This window comes from Nicotiana tabacum, chromosome 21, assembly GCF_000715075.1.
Source record: "Nicotiana tabacum cultivar K326 chromosome 21, ASM71507v2, whole genome shotgun sequence".
In the NCBI taxonomy this organism is placed as follows: domain Eukaryota; kingdom Viridiplantae; phylum Streptophyta; class Magnoliopsida; order Solanales; family Solanaceae; genus Nicotiana; species Nicotiana tabacum.
Genome location: NC_134100.1, coordinates 1,077,175 through 1,088,641, shown reverse-complemented (window position 1 = coordinate 1,088,641; position 11,467 = coordinate 1,077,175).

Here is an 11,467-nt window from a genome sequence, read left to right as displayed (position 1 = left end):
TCCTTCCGATCAATCGGCAAAAGTTTCTTCAAAATCAAAGGACGCAGTTGCTCGGATCCGACGCAGTCAGGATGAGAGAAATAAAATGAGAGAGTCTTATTGGTGAAAACCTACAGGCACCATAAGGCGATGGTGAGCAGAGAAATCAAAATGAGAGAGTCTTGTTAGTGAAAACTCATGACGAGCACTATAAGGCGACGGTAAGAAGAGAAATGAGAGAGGTCGGCTAGAGAAAACTCGCAAAGGGCGCTGTCGGCCGAAAAGAGGATTTCACCACAGAAGGTTCTGGCAAGGTTCCCTGGTTTGGAAACATAGATTCATTTGGTTCGTGAGAAAATGTAGGTTCGTGAGAGTCAGGCATCCAGTCCAAAAAGCAGGTTATGTCAATTTAAAGCCAGCATGCACCTCAGATAAGTCTTTGTTTTCCCCGAAAAGGACGCTTCTCTTTTTAAATTCATTTCCTCGCTCTTTGTTTACCTTTCTTTGGATTCCTTTTTGGTTTAACCCTAAGCCCAAAAACATGCTAGAAAGAAAAGGTGGCAGGACCGGTTTCACAGGGCTCTGTCTGGGCAAGAGGTGGAGAACATACCTGGCCTCAGTGATGCATCAGTCCAATCCCGACTGATCGTGACGCTTGATTACCTCAAAATCCCCAAGCAGAGTGAGATGGAAGAAACAGAGCCGTACGCGCGCAAATCATCGTGAAATCCTGAAATATTGAGTCTTATCAGTTTGAAAGGAGGTCGCCTTGGAAGCCAATCAATGACGAATTTTCTCAACAGAAATGAGGCTTGGGACCAAGAAAAACAATGAAGGCCACAAAACTGACCACAATTTCAAACTAACAATTTTACTTTGTTTGAAGTTGAAGCAGTTGCGATACAAAACGAACTAAGCAGGAAGCAGGTACAACCCTGCGAGAGGCAGATGCAGCCAAAAGGAAATGCGCAAGGGTTAGAAATAGCTATGCTGCAATAATCAACCCAAAAGGGAAGTCTCCTCCCGATTCTTTCCTGCATTTTTTCTAACCCGATGATTTCCCCGGCATAACCCGAGGACTCTCTCCTTTTTTCCGGCATAGCCCGATGACTTCCCCGGCATAACCCGAGGACTCTTTTCCTTTTCCGGCATAACCCGATGACTTCCCGGCATAACCCGATGACTTCCTCAGCATAACCCGTGGACCTCCCTGGCATAACCCAAGGACCTCTTTCCCTTTTCCGGCATAACCCGATGACTTCCCTAGCATAACCCGAGGACTCTTTCCCTTTCCCGGCATAATCCGTGGACCTCCCTAGCATAACCCAGGGACCTCTCTCCTTTTTCCGGCATAACCCGATGACTTCCCCGGCATAACCCGAGGACTCTTTCCCTTTTCCGGCATAACCCGATGATTTACCCGGCATAACCCGAGGACTCTCTCCCTTTTTCCGGCATAACCCGATGACTTTCCCGACATAACCCGAGGACTCTTTCCTTTCCCCGGCATAACTCGTGCACCTCCCTGGCATAACCTAGGGACCTCTTTCCATTTTCCGGCATAACCCGATGACTTCCCCGGCATAACCCGAGAACTCTTTCCCTTTTCCGGCATAACCCGATAATTTCCCCGGCATAACCCAAGGACTCTCTCCCTTTTTCCGGCATAACCCGATGACTTCCCCGGCATAACCCGAGGACTCTTTCCCTTTCCCAGCATAACCCGTGGACCTCCCTGGCATAACTCAGGGACCTCTTTCCCTTTTCCGGCATAACCCGATGACTTCCCCGGCATAAGCCGAGGACTCTTTTCCTTTTTTGGCATAACCCGATGACTTCCCCGGCATAACCCGTAGACCTCCCTGGCATAACCCAGGGATCTCTTTCCCTTTCCGGCATAACCCGAGGACCTCTTTCTCTTTCCGACATAACCCGAGGACTCTTTCCCTTTTCCGGCATAACCCGATGACTTCCCCGGCATAACCCAAGGACTCTTTCCCTTTCCCTGCATAACACGTGGATCTCCCTGGCATAACCCAGGGACCTCTTTCCCTTTTCTGGCATAACTCGATGACTTCCCCGGCATAATCCGAGGACTCTTTCCTTTTCCGGCATAACCCGAGGACTCTTTTCCTTTTCCGGCATAATCCGATGAATTCCCCGGCATAACCCGAGGACTCTTTCCCTTTCCCGGCATAACCCGTGGATCTCCCTGGCATAACCTAGGGACCTCTTTCCCTTTTCCGGCATAACCCGATGACTTCCCCGGCATAATCCGAGGACTCTTTCCTTTTTTGGCATAACCCGATGACTTCCCCGGCATAACCCGTGGACCTCCCTAGCATTACCCAGTGACCTCTTTCCCTCCCCGACATAACCCGAGGACTCTTTCTTTTTCTCGGCATAACCCGTGGATCTCCCTGGCATAACCCAGGGACCTCTTTCCTTTCCGGCATAACCCGAGGACTCTTTCCCTTTTCCGGCATAACCCGATGACTTCCCCGGCATAACCCGAGGACTCTTACCTTTTCCGGCATAACCCGATGAATCTTCCCGGCATAACCCGTGGACCTTTTCCGGCATAACCCGTGGACCTTTTCCGGCATAACCCGATGACTTCCCCAGCATAACCCGATGAATCTTCCGGCATAACCTAATGAATCTTCCCGGCATTAACCCGATGAATCTTCTCGGCATAACCCGTGGACCTTTCCCGGCATAACCCGATGAATCTTCCTGGTATAACCCGATGAATCTTCCCGGCATAACCCGTGGACCCTTTTTCCCGGCATAACCCGATGAATCTTTCCGACATAACCCGGACAATTTCCAGCATAACCTGGCAATTCTCCCAATTTAGGGCTCTGATCCCTAAGTTGAGTAAGTTTCTATCTAGCCAGCATTAGGGCTCCAATACCTGAACTGACCGTTTTTCTGTTTAGCCAGCATTAGGGCTCCACTCCCTGAACTGAGCGTTCTTCTGTTTAGCCAACATTAGGGCTCCAATCCCTGAACTGAGCATTTTTCTGTTAAAGCCGACATTAAGGCTCCAATCCCTGAGTTGGGCATTTTTACCTTTTTGCGACATCAGGGCTCCAATCCCTGAGTTGCGCTTCGTAGACTAGGGTTTTTTTTTTCAATCCCCGCATTAGTGCTGTAGATTTATGGCAATTAACTCACGAAATTTTCCTAGTGAAAACTGGGGCAGAAAAATTTCGTTTGTTTGTTTGTTTTGATGTTTGAGCAGGTTGCCTTCGAAACACAAGGTACAAGATGACTGATGGAATGAGTCTCAATCCAGAATAAAGAAAAGAAGAAAAAGAACAAAAAAGAAGTGAATTCATAATATTGAAGTGGAGAAAGATGCGGACTGCTCAAGATACGTTTGAAGTTACAAGTCTTCGCATGTCCCGCCTTGATCCAAAGCTGAGGAAAGAATCAACACCTACGGCTAACAAGCATCAAGATTCAGATTGGAGTCTGCAGCAAGACCTAGCCAAGACTCAAGATCAAGCTTCAAGAGATTTATAGATAGGAATCTTGTAACTCGTAGCTGATAGACTTAGTTAGTCTTTTTAATTTTGATTTCTATGTAATAAACAGGACATCGGACCAGAACTTCGACGGAACCTCGCGCGGCTCTCAACCTCGACACTCCATCGCCCCATTCACTTCTGAACTACACCTAACCTGATTCCCTTATAACCCGGGATATGTAGGCCGTCCAAAACCAGAACTCGATTACGCCTTTCCTTTATTTTTTCTTCCTCTTTTGAATAATGATATGATCAAAAATTAGTCACATGGTTCACTTTATCTTTGCCCGAAAGCTCTTCGTATTTCCGAGCAAAGAGGGGCAGCTGTTAACACCTAATTTTTGACCATGTTTGAATTCTTTTCTCACTTTTCCCACTTACTTCCCATTTTGCTACATTTTACACTCACAAAATTATTCCCTACCCCACTCTTCTTTATTCCCACATTCCTTGTCCCCCACGCTGGTCCCCCCCAATCTCCTTTATTCCTCATTCCACTCTCCCTTGTCCCCCATGCTTGTCCCCCTCACACGTTCCCCACTCTTTTTTCCCTCATGATCTACTAAAAACAGACACACACAGTCATCTAGGAGACCCCCCTCCCCAACTCTCTCCTCTACCCATTTTCTCTCCAAAGACTCACCCTCCCAAAAACGCGGACAGAGTATACCTTCGATATACACTTGATATACCGTGGATATACACGGGCAGAACACCCCTCCCTAAGGTCTCTCCTTATTTCTCCTCACGACCAGCTGAAAACGACCCCCTGAATGACATTTCCCAAACGAACTCCATAGCCTGAACCTTCCAACTCCGACCACTGCCCGTCCTCAACGACCCTACCAGCACCCCCTACGCCTGAGCTCCACCAGTCCCTCACCACTCCTTCGAGACGCTGCTGCTGCTTGACAGTGAAAACAAAAATACAGCAGAAATGGTGAAAGGGACGTGAGAGGTTTTCAGTTCAATTCCGTTCGAGGTTCCGTCATGGTCGTGTCGTTCGTGTTCTAATTCGTGACTGTTGATTCATTTTGCTGTCGAGGTATGTTTGCGGTTCCTTTCATTTCTTAAATAAAAAGGACTGTTGTTGGATGTTCAAAGTACTACAATATCTTTGTTATTCTATCCTACATTTAAGTTCTAATGCAGTGTATTTTAATCTCGTTTTGAAAAAGATCCAAAGCCCCGTTGTTCGAGCTTTCGTATGTTTGTTTCAATTATGGCTTCTGCGTTTTGTTATGCTTATGCTTCAAGCTAATGACAGTGATGAATATTAAATCATATGTTATGTTATACTGTTATAGGGCTTCACCTGTGGGTTGATAATTTTTAATGTTTGTTTGTTCATTTGGTTTTATTATAATTACTCTAGGAAATAATTTAATATGCTATTTTTGTTTTGTACTTTGAGTGGCTTGAAATTCGGATTGATATTTTCTTGTAACGTCTGGTTACTGTAGTAGTAACATAAGAATGAATTTTATATTAAAATTATTACATTAGTTGAATTTTCCATGGCCCTCGCAAAGTAGAAAATTGCAGTTGTCTTAGGTTTACCTTTTAAATAATAAAATGAGACGAGCCTCGCCAAATTAAATGCACAAACTGCGGGGCCCTCATAAATGTATATATTAAAAATACTTAGAATTTGTGATGGGTCGTTTAAGCGAATTTCACGGCCTTCCTCAAAGATAATAACGTGTTAGTCTCTTTAGGCACGTTTTTAATAATATTACTTTCCTAAATTAGGGTGCACATTTATGTGACCAGATCCAAATCTCAACGAAGTTGGAATGTATTAACAATCACGGGTGCATTGATTGCGACGTGGTTTGAGATGCATTTTCACGACGTTGAAATTCTATTAAAAATAATAATAATAAAAGCGGTTTAAAGTTGATAAAAGCACATAAATTATAATATGTATTAAAATCAGATATTTAGTCATTACAACAATTTAAGCGACCGTGCTAGAACCACGGGATTCGGGGGTGCCTAACACCTTCCCTCGGGTCAACAGAATTCCTTACTTAGAATTTCTGGTTCGCAGACTTCATTTGGAAAGTCGAATATTTTCCTCGAATTGGGATTCAAGATAAACCGGTGACTTGGGACACCAAAAGCCAAACCTTTCCCAAGTGGCGACTCTGAATTAAATAAATAATCACATTTCGAATATTGTCACTTAAATTGGAAAAACTCCCTCGCGCATTCACCCTTCGGGGCGGGCGCACAAAAAGGAGGTGTGACAATCTCCTCAGACTCTTGCTCAATTGACTGACCATGTGGATTGTCACTGACCAACTCGATTTCATCATTGTTATCCATTACTACTGGTCCCTTAGGTCTTGTGAAGTAATGATGTGCTGCCAGATTTACCACAAACCAACCACCTTAAACTTACTGGTTTAAGAGACAACAAACGTGTTAGAGTTGGGTATTTTATAGATATGAATTACACGTAATATGTCATGCTCCTAACATTGCCACCATTTCTAAAATGCTTTTGGAAGGCTTCAATGTTTCATTCCGGCCTATCAGCTTGTTGCTTATTGACACTGTTATTTCCTTCTTCTTTTTTTTTTCTTTTTTTAATATTTTTTTCACTCGCCTTATTTGATCCCTTACTTTAGAGCCATTTTAAAATGAATACTTGATTGAGTCTTTTGTGGGTTGCCTACGTATTATATCGCCGCATGAATTAGATCATTACGTAGTTCAGATATGCAAGACACTTGATTTTTTTTAAAAAACAAACATCAAAAACATTTTCATTGATTTTCAATATAATATTTTGATACAAGACTCAAAAATCAAGAGTTACATAAAGATAAACAAGACCAAACCTGACTCAAATAGTCTTTTTAGAATAAAAGTCAAAACAACACCAAAAGACTCTTATAGACTTAGAAACAACAAAAGCATAATGAAAAGGACTGATAACTAAAAGAAGACTTTGATCTCTGCAGTAGAATCCACCAGCATTACTGTAATCAAGGCTCTTGTTCCTGCGGCCGACCCCCAACATTGCGGTATATCCTCTCCAAGTCTGCAGATATATGACGAGCAACGTTCAATGATACTTCTGCAAACCGCTCGGGCGTCATGCCCTGAAAACTCTTGCATGCTCTTGAGGTATATGTGGCTACCTCGAGGATCTTTCCCTTAATGTATTCCTGAGCCACGTGCAGCTCTTGATTCTGCCAACCACGGGTCTCAGCTAGATCCAGCGCATCACGCTCGCGGTCCAAGGCCATATCTTTCTGGCGCCGAACTTCTAGCGACTCCGCTTCTAATTGATTGATCACCTTTTGGTAGTGGTATCTTTCTATTTCAAACTGCGCGATCTGGCTCTCTTTTCTTGACTCAACTCCCCCTATCTGATCCCTCATACCTTGGATTAATGGAGCGAAACCTCTACGTTCATGATCACGGACTACCCTGAACTGGACTTCTTTCTCTTCTTGCTGCTGAGCAGTTGCGACTATGTTCTTCTTTCGAATTTGGGCTTTGAGTGCTTGCTTCTCTCGTGCCCACTGAGCCTTTTCCCGCTCAAAATCAGCTTGTTATACGTCAATGGTTGTCTCCAGAATGCCCTTATCTTCTTGTAAAGTGTCAATACGAGATTGGAACTCTTGCACCACTTCCCTTCTGGTTTCTCTAACTCTGACCTCGATCTCTCTCTCCCAATCAACTGTGTGTCGTATGGATCTCTCTGTCCTTTGCTCGGGGATAGCCTGGTTGTGAAACCACTCAAGGTATGCGAGGCTTACCTCCCCACGTTCACGATTAGCTACCATCTCGTCTAAATTGGAAAATCGACTACCAAACCAAATCTTCTGTGCATATGACTCCCTTGGAGGTTCTTGTCCCTTGAATTCCCACATGAACGGGCGCATGTTCTTAATCGGGGGCCTCTTTTGCTCTCTCCCTAACTGGCGCATGACGCGTAAAGGCGCGTAGGGTTGGAAACCCCTAAAACCCATGAGTATGAAGAATAGGCGATGATACGTCGACATATGCATGACCCTAGCAGAAGGGAACCAGTAATAGTTCCAAGTGATTCTATCAGCACTCAATGAACCAAGTAATGTCCGCCAAGCCCTCACCCCCTCTGGAAGATTACAACTCGCAGCTCTGTCTGGGTGACATCCAATGTAATTTAGCCAATAATCACTGAAATTTACTACTATTGGATGATGATAAAGGTGCGCTATGAACCACATCTGCAACAGAATGTTGCATCCCTCAAAGTAATCTTCACCTTCTTGACAACGGGTCAAAGCCCGAAAAATATCTCCCAAAATCATGGGAAGAATGGTATGATCCTCGCTACTTTGCAAATACGAGACTACCATAACCAATCGAATTCTGATGCGCCCACCATGCTTCGGAAAGACCATGATCCCGAGAAATGATATCATGAACGTGAAGATTCTCAACTCCCTCCAAACGTCGTAACTCAACTGGTTGACGAATTCTGTGCCCGAAAAGTTCTTAAACCCTTTCTCGTCCTCAAATCTGTCATAAAAATATTCCGACGGTAGCCAACTTTCGTTTAAGCAAACCATTGGAATTCGATGAAGTCATAACTTCTTTAAAAAGTTGTTCACACCAACTTTTCTTGGAGCAGCAGGCCTTTTCCCACGAAGGTCTCTCCACAATCCGGTGAACCCACCTAATTCTTCCAATGTGGATGTCATTTCACAATCTTTGAACCTGAAGATATTGTTCGCGGGGTCCCAAAAACCTACTAGAGCCTCGATTAAATCTCTGTTAGGTTTAATTCCCATGAGGTTGGTGAGGAACTTGAGGTGCTTAAATACTCGATTCTGTTCCCATGTACCAAAACTAGCCCACCAATTACAGAGACTACTCGGGGTCTTACTCTGATCAAGAACATAGGAGGTGTCTTGTCCCTTACCCTTTTTTGACTGCTTCTTTGTGGAGAACTCATGGTGATCCTAAGAATAAGATAAAAAAAGGGTTAGGACTTACCTAAACAATATGCAAATTATGATCATTCATTATTTTATTTTATTTTTTGGTCAATTTAGGACTCGATCTATTTTGTTTAATTACAATATATATTTTGAAATTACCGGACACAAAAGTTGAGATGATAAAAGCGAAAAAATGGCTATTATTACAAAAACGACCCTTTAATACTTCCATAGAAGGCATAAAGGATGTCTCGGCAAAAATAGCCAAACACAGGAACAAAACAATAAAAATAGACAAAATAATAAATAAAAAAAACTATTTTTACGAAAATGACCCTTCGCAATATGAGTATAACCAGATAAAAATAGCTACTTTTTGCAAAAATAATCTTTCCGGAAAGGTTTAAAGTTGCTTCGACAAAAATGGCCAGACATAAGGTCAAAATGGTAAAAGGTGAATAAATATGGATAAAGTAACTATTTTTACAAAAATGGCCCTTCAGCACTTCCTAGGAAGATTTTAAGGCTGTCTTGGCAAAACAGCTGGAACATGAGAGCCAAACAGTAAAAGGTGACCAAAATAGGCCTTTTTTTTTGAAAATTTTATGCTCCTTTTTTTGAAACATGTGGGCTAAACCCGATGGAGGTTGCCTACGTATCTCACATCCGGTGAGAATCAAACCCGCGTAGTTCAGTAAAACAGGGTACTCTCCCCTTTTATTTTTTTTAATGAAAATTAATCTTTACAACTCACACCAGACTACTACAATATATTTTAAATAAAAGGTTTATTTAATATATATATTATTTTATTTTATTTAAAAAAAAGGTTTATTTGCACTAAACTAGGAGAATTATTCTTTTTTTTTTTCATTTTTAATAATTACACTATTTTTTTTAAAACCGGTCGACAATGTAAGTAAGCCTTCCAAATGATGTATCAAGTAGCACATACGTGAACATGATGGTCTCAAAGAGGATACCTGTCTTATACGGACCCGGCCCCTGTGCCGAGTTTCGCTAAGTCAAATGCACGTGATGCAAATAAAGCGAACCTACTAGGGATATCCGGCATGAGGCTTGTTCTTCTAGGTTTAGATCCTATTGGAGAAGGTATCTAGACTGACTTACTCGAACGGACAACTCGAGCTGAGGAGGGTCAGTGTACCGGTAGCATTGCTTTCCGGCTTAGCTGGTGGTGCTCCCCGCCTAAAACAGGTGTGACTAAAATCCTTCACCGGGTGACAAACACCTCGGCTATCTCAAAGAAAGCGGGCTATGTCAAGCAAATGCCCAATTTTTAATTTCAAAAAGACTCAGAGGGGGTGCGTGAGAAAACAGTTTATATGTATAGTTCAACAATATCAAAATGATAAAAAGCGAACAGGTAGCACATTAGGCACAAATAAATCACAATATTTACAAAATTAATAAAGCCAAATAAAAAGTCAACATGTACAAGCTCGAATTCTTATGTAATTCCCCAGCAGAGTCGCCAGAGCTGTCACACCCCTTTTCTACCCCTCAAAATAATAATAATATGTGTATGGGCCAAAGAGTTTTTCTAATTAAAGTGATAAAATTTGAATAGGGATTATTTTATTGTTCAGAGTCGCCACTTAGAATTGATTTTTTCGGTGTTCCAAGTCACCATTTATTTGGATCCCTAGTCAAAGGAAGGTTTGACTCTATTTTAATCGGTCCGCAAAAACAAAGTTCGGGTAAGGAATTCTGTTGACCGGGGAGAAGGTATAAGGCATTCCCCGAGTCCCGTGGTTCTAGTACGGTCACTTTATTGACTTAAACTTGGCTTGAATTAATTTTGGATAAACTGTGATTTATATTATTTTCATGTTTTACCTATCCTCTTTTATCTCTTGATTATTAGAAAAAATTAAAGAATATTTTTGAATAATAAGATGTCATAACTACACTACGCAAGCGAATGCGTGATCGATGAAATTTATTATTTAGTCATAATGGTGCTATGCAAGCGAATCCGCAGTCATGACAGACGATTGTTAGCACGTTATTTACTTTTGAAAAATTGCTGCAATTGTGTTGGAGGAAACATTAACTCTCTTTTTCAGAAAATTTATTAAATGTCACTACCACGCTACGCAAGTGAATCCGTGATTATGACAAAAGATTTATAAATTAATTAAAACTATTGAATATGACATGAAATTGATGAATTAACTTATTAAAAGTTAAGCGTCACGCTACACAAGTGAGTCCGTGAAGTTAAAGCGCACCTACTATTTGCCTAACATTTAAATTAATTAAAGAGAAACTAGTTAATTAAAATAGTAGAAAAATCTGATATTATTATTATTTTTTCGAGCTTTATAGTTGGGAAAAATTATGCAAATAAATGTTGGACCAACTTTATCTATTTTAAAAGAAATGAGCCAACTTCTTGTTAAAAAAAATGGGCCAGCTTGTATGGAGCTTTTAGGCTGCTGGAATTTATTATTAAAATGGGCCAAGAAATGAATTTCAATTGGCCCAATGCTATATAGAAGAAAAGAGGTAATTTTGTTGTTTAAAGGTGTGCCAACTTTTATCTTTGATTCAATAAGGCCCAAAGTTGATACAATCTTAGCTCTTTACTTAGTTTTAGTTCATGACCATTAACTACATAGTCACAATTGTATAATCGTCCACTTTAAAAAAATAGTCATTTTTGTAAATCCGGCAAAATGGCCAGATTAACAAAGATATTATCACAACATTCCTAGAAGCATATGTTGGCAGTGAAATTTCAGCAACTAAAACGAACTCATGCTATGTGTTATACACCTAAAGTCATTCATGGCATACTTCGGATTGTTACTCGGATATAATAGCTTGAAAACATGCTTAAAAAATCCATAAACGACTTACATGTCACATTCAAAAACTTACAACTCAATATTCAAGTATTATGAAGGACTATATTCACATTATCACATGCTTGATACATAACAATAACATACAAGCTCTTTTGTTGTCAAACTATTCATC